Source organism: Octopus sinensis, linkage group LG22, assembly GCF_006345805.1.
Source record: "Octopus sinensis linkage group LG22, ASM634580v1, whole genome shotgun sequence".
In the NCBI taxonomy this organism is placed as follows: Eukaryota; Metazoa; Mollusca; class Cephalopoda; order Octopoda; family Octopodidae; genus Octopus; species Octopus sinensis.
In genome coordinates this window covers 6,409,130-6,424,323 of record NC_043018.1, presented here as the reverse complement: position 1 = coordinate 6,424,323, position 15,194 = coordinate 6,409,130, and the positions used below count along the sequence as shown (strand labels likewise).

The 15,194-nt window shown below is 37.6% G+C and overlaps 1 protein-coding gene across 16 annotated transcripts in view; it reads right to left on the bottom strand.

The window, feature by feature from the left end:
* LOC115223185 (serine/arginine repetitive matrix protein 2-like) overlaps nt 1-4,360 on the bottom strand; it is a 93,517-nt gene extending 89,157 nt beyond the window's left edge. For 6 of the 16 annotated variants that reach the window (XM_036512260.1, XM_036512263.1, XM_036512266.1 and 3 more), the window contains exon 1: nt 4,178-4,357. The gene's annotated coding sequence lies outside the window, so the exon portion shown is untranslated. Of the gene's footprint in view, nt 1-4,177 lie in introns of all 16 variants that reach the window. The other 10 variants (XM_036512268.1, XM_036512275.1, XM_036512270.1 and 7 more) reach the window with 4 other exon arrangements.
* Nucleotides 4,361-15,194: the final 10,834 nt, after the last annotated feature.

The window sequence follows — 15,194 nt, the reverse complement described above, 5'->3', positions numbered from 1 at the left end:
CACTCATTTTTTTTTATAACAATATAATGTATAAAGAAACACTCTCAAATCTGTTCATTTCCTTAAAGTCAATAAGGGTAGGATTTTCGACATTCGTGCTTCTGTTTCTAGCATATCGATCGACCAAATAGAAAATTTCCTCGTTGGTTTATCCAGCTAGAATTTTAGATCCAGGCTGGCACTGATTGAATAAGTCTATGATTAAAATCGATCCAGCTGTGATCATCCTGTATTTATATTTTAGCTAGTCATGTAAAAAAAAAAATGGATATTTCTTCCTAATTTCTTTTAAAGACAAATGGATCTGAGGGAGATTTAGCTTCTATTTCTAACATATCGAGCCACTACATACAGGTATACTGTAGCTTTGTGTTGTTTACTTTATTATTTATTTATTGTATTACCTTTGTGCTTTAAACATATTGGAAATAAACGACCAACGTTAATTCATAAACAATGCGGTCTTTGTAGATGCTCTTTAGCCCTAGGCAGACAGGCCTGAGATTTAAAAAAAAGCCTTTCATCTGTGATCAACTCACCTTGATTTTTACATCAAGGACACATCCAATATCCAGTGTGTCCTTCCTATTCCAAAAACAAAGGACGTGAGATTTGAATGTAATGGTGCTGCTATTTCTAGCAAATCAAGCGACCACATAAAAGCTTTTTTTTTTTTCTGGCGGTTATTCGCTATAAATTTACTGAGGCGAAGCTGTTGGTGTTGAGTTCGAATTAACCGTGATCAGAGCCAGACCTAGATGTTCCAGCCACGACCGTCCAGTCTTTTTTTTAACGATGCTTACCGTTAGATACCTAACGCGGCATTTTCGTCTTCAAGACGATGCCGTGTGAATTAAGAGAGAATGGATTTTAACTGTTATTTCTAAACAGGTCAAGAGACCAAGGAGAGGGAGTAAGGGTGAAAGGGACGATAATGAGTGAGAGAGAGAGAAAAAACAGAACGATAGAGGGATAGAGAGTAAGACAGAGGGGGGAGTAAAGGAGATAGAGAGAGGGAAATATAAAGAAGACAAAGAGAGGATAGAGGGAGGGTGAGAGAAAGGGAATATGGAGAGAATAAGACAGAGAGGGAGGGTGAGAGAAGGGGAATATGGAGAGAATAAGACAGAGAGGGAGGGTGAGAGAAAGAGAATATGGAGAGAATAAGACAGAGAGGGAGGGTGAGAGAAAGGGAATACAAGAGAATAAGAGAGAGAGAGAGGGAACGACAGTAAGAGAGAGAGAGGGTAGAAGAGAAATGGGTTTCTTTCTTGGGTCATAAACGTTATATTGATGTATTTTTAGCCATAAATATTTCGGTTATAAATTCAACGTTTATGAAATATGGCTATTGTTATAGTTAGTAACTATAGTAATCTTTTGTTTCCCTTATTCTTTTGATAGCAGTGCTCCGGACCCCACTTTTTTCTGTGGTCAAAGAAGAGAAAAAAGGAGAAATTATCCTGGAAGAAAAGAGACCCTAACTCGATAAAAAAACATTATTTTTTAATAATAATAAAAATAGGACTTGAGAAAACAGACTGAATTATATTAAAGGAACTTCAAAACAAAACCCAAGTTAGGAGTCGCTGGTAGTGAAACTTTGCCTTTCATCCTTTCGGGGTCGATAAATTAAGTACCAGTTACGCACTGGGGTCGATGTAATCGACTTAATACCTATGTCTGTCCTTGTTTGTCCCCTCTATGTTTAGCCCCTTGTGGGTAATAAAGAAATAGGTAGTGATGGTGTTAAACAAGGCGACGTGTTCAGCCTATTATCCCTTGTTATTTGCAGAAAAGCCTTTCTTTATAAAGTTACCAGGTTTCGCCAATAAAGTTACTTTATACAAATGTAATTATTTATTCCTTTGTATACGTATGTGCAAGTATCCATCCTGTTCAATCAATTAAACTAATTAATCAGCTTTTAAAGATGTCCAACCACCTACAATCCAAGCTAATAAAGTCAACCACTACGTTGGCCATCAATTGATCTGCCGGTGATAATAGCAGCCAAACTATGAAAACCACATTCATCAGTATTAAAAATGCATAAAGGGAAGAGTGTAGTTTTGGCTACATCTGTATCCGATAACATACGAGATGGTCATCAATGGAACGCCTTCGATCTAGGATGATCTGGGACCAAGTGTGGTTGATGACTAGCATAGACATTTCACCAGAGAATATCTGATACTTTAATGTGTCACGGTATGAAATCTTAACATATGGGAACACACCAAGGAAGACTTATTACGTGGTCACTCGACCTGCTAGAAACAATAGGTCAAACATCCTTCAAATCACAGAAAAGGCAAAGAGAACATAATACTATAGCCCTTAGATATACCGTGCCTGAAGAAAAGACACGGTTGGAACGTGTCTTTGATCATATGTTTGCTGGATCGGGGCTTACCTGGGCCAGAGAAAAGCAATACAAACTACTTAATACAGGAGCTAACGAGGGAGCCAGCCCCCTGTAAACTGGTTGCTCGATGCCCCCCGATCCACTAGACATAACAGCTAATTTCCTTAAAACAACACATACATAAAGCATAAATGTTTCTTTATTACCCACAAGGGGTTAAACACAGAGAGGACAAACAAGGACAGACATAGGTATTAAGTCGATTACATCGACCCCAGTGCGTAACTGGTACTTAATTTATCGACCCCGAAAGGATGAAAGGCAAAGTCGACCTCGGCAGAATTTGAACCCAGAACGTCATAAAGCATAAATATAGAGAGTTGACGTAGAATGCCGGTCATGTTTACTGATGTGAGTTCGTGCCCCAGGGACAGCTATCGACTTTTTTCCTATCCAAAGGGTCTTTTATCCAATATTTACACGCTATTATTTATTTCCTCCGACATTCACCGATCCGGATATACATATATATAAAGGATAGGGTAATAATTTGGGAGACATCAAATACCCCCAAAACCAAGGTTAGAGACCTCTGCTAGACGAATTTTGGATCATCGACTAAACCATAACAACCACCACAATATATTATCACATATATATATATATATATATATATATATATATTATTAACCATTTACCAAGAAGCAACAACGTAGAATCGGTCCAAGTCCAAAGTCAAACGGTAGCGTTGATTAATATTTAAAGAATTCAAAGACAGAAGCATGAATGGTAAGGACGGATCAACAAGAGTAAAACCAAACTTTTACCTGTCCGAATCGCGCCCAAAGCACCGGGTTTATTATTTGAAATATATTTAAAATAAAACAGAATTGTTCAGATTTGCCATAGCAAATGTTTTTTTTCTTTAACTTCACGAATAATTAAAAAAGAAAGTGGTTTTTGAGGCGGATGTAATATTCTGTTAAAGATTCTTTCTATAGTAACTTTTAAAAGATTAATTAAGGACTGGCATACACACGATGTATGCATAAATATATGCAAGTATACTTTATATGTGTCTGTGGTGTGTGTGTGTGCAAGTATATGCAATTATGTAAGTATATATGTGCAAGCATGTTGTGCAAATATAGGGGTTAATTAACTTTGATTGTAATGGAAATTACAACTTCCGTATGTCATCTACGCTGCAAAAACCATGCACAAGTAATTATACGTGTGAGAGGTCATGGACGGAGAGTCAGAGATGCCACTGGCAGCGAGAAGAAAGCACAAGAGTGATACGGCATCAGTAAAGACGTAGTAATCACCATGTAAATTATGCAAGTACACCATGTGTGTCTGTATATACATACTACTATATATATATACACTACTATATATCTATATATATATATACACACTACTATATATCTATATACACATAGCATACTTGGATATTTTGGTTATAGTAACTATAGCAATCTTTTGTTTCCCCAGAGACAAAATATATATATATATATATATATATAACTTGCATATGCACACGGTGTGTATATATATATATATAATAATATATATAAAAGTATATTATATAAGAATGCAAGTGTGTGTGTATATATGTGCACCTAAATAACACGTGGATGAAAGTATATATAAGTATATTGAGTATGTATGAACTTCCTCCAGTTGTAAACAACCAACTGAGCCTAATTAATTGGTGTGGAACCAACTTTGAAATTCTAAACAAACCAAGGAAACGAAGAGAGAAAAAAACGAAGGAAAAACTTTTTTTAGTAAAAATAGACTCACCTCTTTCGCGGTCGACCACAAAAATGTTATATATTTATATTTATATATATATATATAAAGAAATATCTTTAAAATAAATCCGTCGAAGTCTGTACAGTACTTCAGTAATTAAATACATATACAGATATTTATATATATATATTATACATACACATATATATATATATTTATATACAATAGCTTATAGGTGTGTAGAAAAACTGTATAGAGCTAAAAATATACATGTATATATGTATGTATATATTTATATATAATATATATATAAAGGGGTTTCTTTAAGGCTTTAGAAATGGGCTAAATTAGTTGACTTTAAATGCTGGCTTTTGCTGTGTTTTTGTTGTCTGTATATGTTTTCTTTAAAGCACGGGATGATAACAAAAACAAATAAATATATATATACATATACAGACGTATACATATGTATATATGTGTGTGTATATATAAATTTAAAGGCCAGCGACAATAACAATAATAGATAACAGTAATTGGAAGAGAGAGATGATAAGGTAACAACGGAGGGGGATAGAGAGAGGGTAAGAGGGAAATAGGGAGTGAGTGAGAGAAAAATGAAAGAGAGGAGAGTGAGAACGAGCGAGAGAGAGTTAAGTATGGCGGTAAACGCTCTCAGCCAATCAGATTCGAGCTTTGAGATTTGAAAATGATTTTCCTGAGCTTTTTCGGTTGTTTTATTTTTAATAAATCTAAAAAACATAAATGAAAGTATTTTTTGAATTTGTAATTCTATATTTAAATGTGAATGAGTTTTTAAGGTACATTGGTCTGTAAGTGTTGAATGTATTATGTAGGTTTGTGCGTTTTTTCTACGTGTGTCTTTCTGCGGATATAATGGCTAGTTTGCTTTAGCCCCAGGTCAAAATAGGGAACTTCTGCGAGAACTGCTAGATATAACAGCCATACCCTTCTTTATAGAATTCTAGACGGAGATCGGCGTTCTGTGGGTGAATAACCAAGCATAGTGGTTAGTGCATGGACTGCAAGGATAGACATAATATCTAGAGGAAAAAACAGTAAGGGTCGGAAGTTCTTGAATTTAGGTGATACGAGATCAATTAGCTTAGGGAAACAAACGTTAGTAACAACAGAAAGAGAATGAAAGGAGACGGCACTGCCTGTGGGCAACTAGGTGTTAGAATTATGTTTGGATGGGACCAACAATCTCTCTGTGTGTTGTAGCACCATTCCTTATGGGTAAAGTGCGTGCAAACCACCCACTTTGGGGCGCTTTTTTTTTTTTTCAAAAATTTTTATTTCCCCCCAATTTTTAACTTTTACCGAATTTATCTTTAAATTCACGTAGAAAAATACAGGGATCTTTTCGGTTTGAACGGCAGTTCTTTCTAGCGGTGTCATATGAAATTGTCACCCATAATTATGACCCTAGTATCGATCTATTGCATTTCAATCTGTTTTAGGGTTAGGGTTAGAGTTAGGGGCAGAATGTGTTTATAAAATATCTTTTTCTCTTGGCTTTGTTGAGAAAATTCTATGGTTTGTAAGATATTTGTTGTTGTTTTTCTTCAATTTCTGCAATTTCAACCAATCACTGACGTCTATTGAGGTAAAAAAAAACACTCTGTGCCGTATGAATATGTCCCTCGTTTAAGAAACAGATTGGGTTTATTTACATTTCTGAAGAAAAAAAGATACCCTTCCCCCACCCCTAACCCTAAAACAGATTGAAATGCAATAGATCGATACTAGGGTCATAATTATGGGTGACAATTTCATATGACACCGCTAGAAAAAACTGCCGTTCAAACCGAAAAGATTCCAGCAAAGTCCTCTGGCTCACTGGTTCCTGTTGAACTGTACTACCTATGCCATTTATGGAAAATGGATGTCAAAACGTTTATAGTGATGATGATGATGATATCAGATGATATTGTATTTTATTTTCTTTGCTTATTATTTGTTGCTGTTTTCCCCCTCATAATTTTGTTTTCTTTCTTCTCAGGTTCTTCTGAGTCACACTCAGTCAAGTCTATGACTACACTTGATGAGGATCACTAATCCTGGAGCCTGGTGCAGCCATCTGGTTCACCAGTCCTCAGTCAAGTCGTCCAACCCATGCCAGCATGGAAAGCGGATGTTAAACATAACCGTCACCATTATTACATGAACCCGAAGATGGCATAGTTTAATGCATGAAAATACTAGTTCAATCGGAATGGACATTTAATATTCTATCATTTCATTATATTATATTATTATAAGATTGTAAATAAAACGTGAAACAAAGTTGGAATTTCTTTGAGTAATATATATATATATATACATGCGTATACGTATTTTACTATATGATGAATATTGGCTACGCAGTATTCAGCTCCCTATATCATTAGAACTGGTCGTCAGCCTTGCTAATGAAGGCTTTCGCGATGGAGAAACACCATTGGTCTTTTAGTTCTAACCAACTTATTGTGGAGGGGAAGCAACTCTGCACAATGGCTGTCATAATAATAGTACAAGGGAAAGAACTCTTTAACAAGCCACTGGCAAAAAGGAAGTTTTTTTTCAGAAATCATGTTGTTTAACTATTGTTTCTAGCATGTCGGAGGTGACATTTGCGCCTCCTCTTTCCCCCACCTCTTCTACGTATGTCTAAAACATCAGATGAGAGTGAAACATTTGGAGTTTTTAGCTTTTTTGAAAGTGGGGAGGGGATGGGTAGGGAAAGGGTCATTGAGTGTTTACTCTTTTACTTGTTTCAGTCATTTGACTGCGGCCATGCTGGAGCACCGCATTTAATCAAGCAACTCGACCCCGGGACTTATTCTTTTTGTAAGCCCAGTACTTATTCTATCGGTCTCTTTTTGCCGAACCGCTAAGTGACGAGGACATAAACACATCAGCATCGGTTGTCAAGTAATGCTAGGGGGACAAACACAGACACACAAACACACGCACATACATATATATATATATATATATATATATATATATATATATATATATACACACATATATACGACGGGCTTCTTTCAGTTTCCGTCTACCAAATCCACTCACAAGGCTTTGGTCGGCCCGAGGCTTATAGTAAAAGACACTTGCCCAAGGTGCCATGCAGTGGGACTGAACCTGGAACCATGTGGTTGGTTAGCAAGCTACTTACCACACAGCCACTCCTGAAAAATTAATATTTAAAAAAAAAACCAGATTTGTAATATCTGTATTTTTCTACGTGGATTTTTTTTAAAAATCGTAAAAGTTAAGAAATTGGGGTTGGCGGGGGGGCGGAAATAAAAATTTTGAAAATGTGATTTTTGGGTAAAAATCATATTCTCCTATATCAAATGCAGAAATCCAAAGAAATTTTGAGAAATAAAAAACAAAAACAAAAGGTGGGGGGGGGCGGTGCACGCACTTGACCTTTACTGCAAAACATTATTACATTATTTGGGATTTCAATTTCGTAGATGTATGTTAATTATTAAGGAAAATGAAATATCTTTTGACAACGAAAGTGGAAGACCAGGTTTTGCATATGACTCGACTTGCCGTTCGGAGTGACATGCTTAGTAGAGCAGCTACCACACTGCAATCTATTGAGTCACTTCTCGCAAATGACAGGATCTGCCAATATATTAAAGCGGTGAGCTGGCAGAAACATTAGCCCGCCGGACGAAATGCCTGGTGGTATTTCGTCGGCTGCTACATTCTGAGTTCAAATTCCGCTGAGGTCGACTTTGGCTTTCATACTTTTGGGGTCGATTAAATAAGTACCAGTTATGAACTGGGGTCGATGTAATCGACTTAATCTGTTTGTCTGTCCTTGTTTGTCCCCTCTGTGTGTGGCCCCTGTGGGTAATAAAGGAAATAGGTTTTGTTAGACTGAGAATGTTTGTTTACAAGGAGGAGCCATCCATAATGGTGGTGCCTAGCATCTGTGGTGACCTCGAGGTTTCTAATGCTGTATTGTCCTAGTTTTCTGAGGCCCAGGATATTGCAGGTGTGACTTTATGAGAGGATATTTTCGTTCAGGTTCAACATAAGGTGTCTAGATTGAAGAAGGTGATGATAAATATATATATATATTTATACAACAGGCTTCTTTCAGTTTTCATCTACCAAATCCACTCACAAGACTTTGTCAGCCCACGGCTATAGTAGAAGACACTTGCCCAAGGTGCCACACAGTGGGACTGAACCCAGAACCATGTAGTTAGGAAGCAAGCTTCTTACCACACAGGAACACCTACACATACATATATGTATGTATGTGTGTATATATATATATATATATATATTTATCTACCTTTCTATATATATCTGTGTGTATATATATATATATATATATACTGATATATTGATTGTTTGTGTCTGGTTATATAATAATGAATATATCTGAAATTAAATTGCAAAATAATTTATATGGAGAATAGTAAATCGATGGATATCAAATTTAGTTGTTTATACTGTAAAAAGAAATACAGATTGTGTTATTTGTTTCTTTTAATTTTCAAAGCAGCAAATCAATATTGTAGTTTTGTTATGATTAAATATGTTGAAATAATCCATTGTAATGCCAAGTTGTATGGAAAGAATTATCTTCAACAATGCTTATTAATAACACTAAATATTTTTTTGTATAATGTATAATTTGTTGTATTATCATATAGCCGTAGGAGTGGCTGTGTGGTAAGTAGCTTGCTCACCAACCACATGGTTCCGGGTTCAGTCCTACTGCGTGGCACCTTGGGCAAGTGTCTTCTACTGTAGCCTCAGGCCAACCAAAGCCTTGAGTGGATTTAGTAGACGGGAACTGAAAGAAGCCCATCGCATATATATATATATATATATATATATATGTGTGTGTGTGTGTATATTTGTTTGTCCCTCCAGCATCACTTGACAACCGATGCTGGTGTGTTTACATCCCCGTAACTTAGCGGTTTGTCAAAAGAGACTGATAGAATAAGTACTAGGATAGTCCTGGGGGTCGATTTGCTCGACTAAAGGTGGTGCTCCAGCATGGCCACAGTCAAATGACTGAAACAAGTAAAAGAGTATCATCATTAACATCATCACCATTTTAGCATCTACTTTTCCATGCTTGGATGGGTTGGACAGCATTTACTGAGGTAGATTTTCTATGGCTGTATGCAAAGCTGGACTAACCATTCAGCAAAATAAGAATGTGTTTAATGCATCGAGGAAATGCGGGGCAAGGGGAACTACAGAAATGGTAAATGGTTTACTACATAGAAGAAATCACTTTAAACTTGCTAAATAATATTAGCGGTTCGGCAAAAGAGACCGATAAAATAAGTACTAGGCATACAAAGAATAAGTCCTAGAATAAGGCGGTGCTCCAGCATTGCCACAGTCAATTGACTGAAACAAGTAAAAGAGTAAGAGTATACATGGGATAAGTGCTGGTGCCATGTAAAAATCACCTATACCGGTGCCACATAAAACTGAAATTTGTTATCTTTATAAGCTCGATAAAAAGTTCTAGAGTATTCTTTGAGATTTTAAGGTGTGAAAATTAAATGTGTAAAGGCAAAGATAATTGGCTGTAAAAAATAAAAATAAAAGTGAAAAGACTCCCTTCGGTCATGAATGACCATGAGATTGCACCTTGAAAGTTACCCTCCGAGGTACCAGTCCAGGCAAGGTTGTTTTTATGGAAGACCAACAGTTACCCACACATACCAGTCTTCTCTCTCCACACCATTATATGTACATAGGGTAAAGGATAAAAACCCCCTTCAGTCTTGAATGACCATGGGATTGCACCTAGAAAGTTATCCTCCGAGGCACAAGTCCAGGCAAGGTTGTTTATGGAAGACCAGCAGTTGCCCACACATACCGGTGTCCCCTCTCCACACCATCAGTGTTATCCAAAGGAAAGGCAAAGATTGATGCATATTTCTTTACTGCCCACAAGGGGCTAAACACAGAGGGGACAAACAAGGACAGACAAACGGATTAAGTCGATTACATCGACCCCAGTGCGTAACTGGTACTTATTTAATCGACCCCGAAAGGATGAAAGGCAAAGTCGACCTCGGCGGAATTTGAACTCAGAATGTAGCGGCAGACGAAATACCTATTTCTCTATTACCCTCAAGGGGACAAACAAGGACAGACATAGGTATTAAGTCGATTACATCGACCCCAGTGCGTAACTGGTACTTATTTAATCAACCCCGAAAGGATGAAAGGCAAAGTCGACCTCGGCGGAATTTGAACTGAGAATGTAGCGGCAGACGAAATACGGCGACGCATTTCGCCCAGCGTGCTAACATTTCTGCCAGCTTGGCACAAGCGACAACACAACTCATTTCTACAGCTGAGTGAACTGGAGCAACGTGAAATAAAGTGTCTTGCTCAAGAAGTCAACACCAGATAATTATAATAGATTTCAGAGAAAAGGCCAAAATTGTCTCAAGTCAATATTACCAAAGATATTAATTAATGTTAGTTGCCAGTAGTTTTGATTTTCAAGTTTAAACAATCCAGGTTCAAATTCGAGGAAGGCTATCTGCTACAAGAATCCCCTCACAGTGCCTCTGTCATTAGACAAACGAACAAAATCAAGGAACCAGAGCAAGTGTGTGTTCATGCTTGTAATGACTACAATAACATATGGCAATAAGCATACAAGTTGTATCTGCAAACATCAAATAGTTGATGGTGATGACGATGATGATGAAGATGAGGTGTAGGAGGAGGAAGATATGTGACCCAACGGTGTCACTTCCATGCTAAGATAGAAAAAGATACAAGATAATGTTCATAGTTTAACCCTTTTGTTACCAACCCGGCCAAAAATGCCCCTGGGCTCTGTAGCACAAATGTCTTGTTTCCTTAAGTTTTGAATTAAAATCTTCCACCAAAGAAACCTTAGTCACAATTTATGTTCCTAACACTAGCTTAATGATAACTAAGTTTCGTTTTTGGATATGGTTTGCAAGATTCTTTATATGAGTTCATGTGTCGAAGCAAATTCTGTTGTGTCTGGGGAGAGTCATTCTCTTTTAGTGCCTTATTATTTAACACACTCACAGGTAAAATTTCCACTTATTTCTTTTCGTTGCGTCTTGCAACCTTTCCAATAGTCTTTCAAGAGTCAAGACTATTGAAAAGGTTGCAAGACGCAACGAAAATTTTAGAAAATAAAAATAAGAAATAAGTGGAAATTTTACTGGGGAGTGTGTTAAATAATTAGGCACTAAAAGAGAATGACTCTCCCCAGACACAATAGAATAACTAAGTTATTTTACTAAATTCTTTGTTATATTTAAAATAATTGAAGGAAACACAGAGCATCTCAACAGAAATACGGTAATGAAAGGGTTAATGTTGACATATATGGTTGGATTAAGGCCCATAAAGGCCCTAAGTACTTAAAAGATTTTGGGGCCCTCAAGTATACGTAAATGGTTCAAAATGTAAACAAAAATAATTCAAAACGTAAACAATAATAAACCATAAAATAAATTTTTATTTTTCAAAATAAAATTGTAGTTGTGATACCAGTGCCGGTGGCACATAAGAGAACCATCCGAACATGGCCGATGCCAGTGTCGCCTTGACTGGCTTCTGTGCCAGTGGCACATAAAAAGCACCAACCGATCGTGGACGCTGCCAGCCTCCTCTGGCACCTATGCCGGTGGCACGTAAAAAGCACCCACTACACTCACAGAGTGGTTGGCGTTAGGAAGGGCATCCAGCTGTAGAAACACTGCCAGATCAGACTGGAGCCTGGTGCAGCCTCATGGCTTCCCAGACCCCGGTTGAACCATCCAACCCGTGCTAGCACAGAAAACGGATGTTAAACGATGATGATGATGATGATGAAACAAAACTAACAGTAAGATGGAAAATAAAGTTTATTTTCGTATGCTTCCACTTTATTTATATTTGTAAACTTTTCTCCTTTGTTTTTTTAAATTTTTTTAATTGCAAAGTCTTCAATGATATCGTTAAAATTAATTTTACATAAAACTCCTGCTTTTATACTTAGAAGAGATAAGGCATTACGAATATTATTTTAGCAAGTTTAAAGTGATTTCTTTTGTGCTGTAAACCTTTTACCATTTCTGTGGTGCCCCCTCCTTCCCTTGATACCCTAAGCACGTACTTATTCTGCTTAACCCTTTAGTTACTGTATTTATATTGAGATGCTCTGTGTTTCTTTCAATTACTTTAAATATAACAAAGAATTTAGTAAAATAACTTAGTTATCTTTAAGTTAGTGCTAGGAACATAAATTGTGACTAAGGTTTGGTGGGAGATTTTAATTCAGAACTTATGAAAACAAGACATTTGTACTACAGAGCCCAGGGTGGTTTCAGCCAGGTTGGTATCAAAAGGGTTAAATATAACAAAGAATTTAGTAAAATAACTTAGTTATCTTTAAGTTAGTGTCAGGAACATAAATTGTGACTAAGGTTTGGTGGGAGATTTTAATTCAGAACTTATGAAAACAAGACATTTGTACTACAGAGCCCAGGGTGGTTTCAGCCAGGTTGGTATCAAAAGGATTAAATATAACAAAGAATTTAGTAAAATAACTTTGTTATCTTTAAGTTAGTGTTAGGAACATAAATTGTGACTAAGGTTTGGTGGGAGATTTTTAAAAAATAATAATAATGAAATTATTGTATACAGTGCTCAGGTGCACCACAACTTGTCAAAAGTGTGTATAAAGCATATACAGTAATGTACAAATGTCAGGAAAGCAAACAGTGTATGAGTCAGATACATGCTTGCGTGTGTATGGAGGGGATAAAATCAGGTGTAGTGTTGGTGAATCTCAGGAAGCATGGAAGTTTTGAAGGATGCAGTGCTCCGACAACTAACAACTGATGCCGGCAGTTTGTTCCATGCTTCAGCAACTCTTAGCGTGAAAAAATGTTTCCGAAAGTCATGGGAGCTGTGCTGTTTTCTGACTTTGTAAACATGTCCACGGGTGTTAGACAGATGGAATTCAGAATTTATGAAAACAAGACATTTGCACTACAGAGTCAGAGCCAGTTTTGGCCAGGTTGGTAACGAAAGGGTTAATGGTTAACCCAGTGCTGCTGACATAGGATGATTGAAGATGTATAACCAGCATCCGTCTCAATACTTCTACACTACTTTCCCATAGATTTGTTAATACTGCTGTATGCATCAAATTTTGGTGAAATTACAGCCAGCAGGAGGTCATGCGAGGTATGGCCTGGTCAGCCTGTAATGATATGCATAAGATCTGGTCATCAAATCTAAGTAGAGACAACAAACTTCAAATCTTCAAAGCCACAGTCGAACCGATTCTACTATATGGCTCAGAAACCTGGATGTTATCAAAGAAGCTTGAGAGGCGGTTGGATGGAACTTACACTCGCCTCCTTATGAGAGCTCAAAATCTCTTGTGGAAGCGTCATCCAACCAAAGTACAAATATATGGGAAACTACCACCTGTATCATCTCTTGTGGAAGGTAGAAGAGTCCAGTTTGCTGGACATTGTTGTAGAGCTGAAAACGAGGTAATTTCTACTCTTCTCCTCTGGAAGCCATCTGCTCACGATACCAGAGGGCGCACACTCTCCTACCCTGATGTAATCTCCAGGGATACGGACATCCAGTGACAGGACCTCTGTAATGCTATGATGGATCATGAAGTCTGGTGTAACATAGTAAATTCCATTGTCTCGACCACGGTCGAACAATGATGATGATGATGGAGGTCATCATTCTTGCTCTGCTATAATTAATTCTTGAATATTTTATGCTTCTGTATCAACAAATCACAACCGATATTACTAATGGTCAATTTTATGCTTCATTTATGCAGTATACCTAATTTTTCAGAATACTTACTAAGCAAAATGGTTTTTATGGCAATAATGAATAATAAAATACAAATGATTGTTTCACACCTTCTTCTCCTCCAATGCTGGAAGGTGCAGAAGTTAAAACCCGTGGACATAAACCTCGTGTTTATTATCTTCCTTTGTCATTCACAAAAGTCACCCTGTAGCCACTCCCACCTTCATTTCCTTCAGCCAATCAGAACACTGAACCATTCTTACTATGTACCATTACTATAAATTAATAATCATTATGAGTTTTTTTATGAGAACCGGATAAAATATTCACACAGTTTTATTGATAGAAAATTGACAAAAGGATAGCTAATAATAAATGTTCCCATTAGAAGGTATTGAACCGACAAAAAGCCTGCAAATCAAGAAATAGATCTCTGTTGTTCAACTGCGTACATCTTTCCTTCACCTCTGCCATTTCCATCAGTTATAGTATATGTGTGTGTGTGTGTGTGTGTGTGGTGTTGGATAAGGGAAAAATTATGATGGTTGTAGAGGTATTGGTGATGATGTAAGATGGTGCAGGTGGGGATGGTGGTGGTGATGTTGTTAGTGGTGTTGGTGGGAGAGAGAAGTTTGTTTGTTGAGCGAAGTGGTCTTTGTCCCAGACCTCGCAAGATTGCGCCTCAGGATTGTCTGTAGTGGGAGAAGTCTGAAACGTGGTCCTTTGCTATTCGTAAGACCCGCAGAAGAGAAAGCAGGTCAACCCCCGACACCGAGAGCATCGACGGATGGATGAATGTGCATCCAGGCTCAGCAGTTGCGTAGGAAGTCGGGGACAAGAAACAGGAAGAAAGAGTGAGAGAAAGTTGAAGCAAAAGAGTACAACAGGGGTCGCCACCCCACCACCTGCCGGAGCCTCGTGGAGCTTTAGGTGTTTTTGCTCAATAAACACACACAACGCCCGGTCTTGGAATCGAAACCGTGATCCTCCGACCGCGAATCTACTGCCCTAACCACTGGGCCATTGCGCCTCCACTGGTGGTGCTGGTGGTGCTGGTGGTGGTGCTGGTGGGTGGATGGTGGTGGTGCTGATGGTGGTCTGTGGATGTAAGCAAAGTTTTGTCCCTTTTTTTCTGTTTTTCCATCTTTTACTTGTTTTAGTCATTAGATTATGGCCATGCTGGGGCACCACCTTAAAGAATTTTTAGTCGATCGAATCAACCCAAGTACTTATT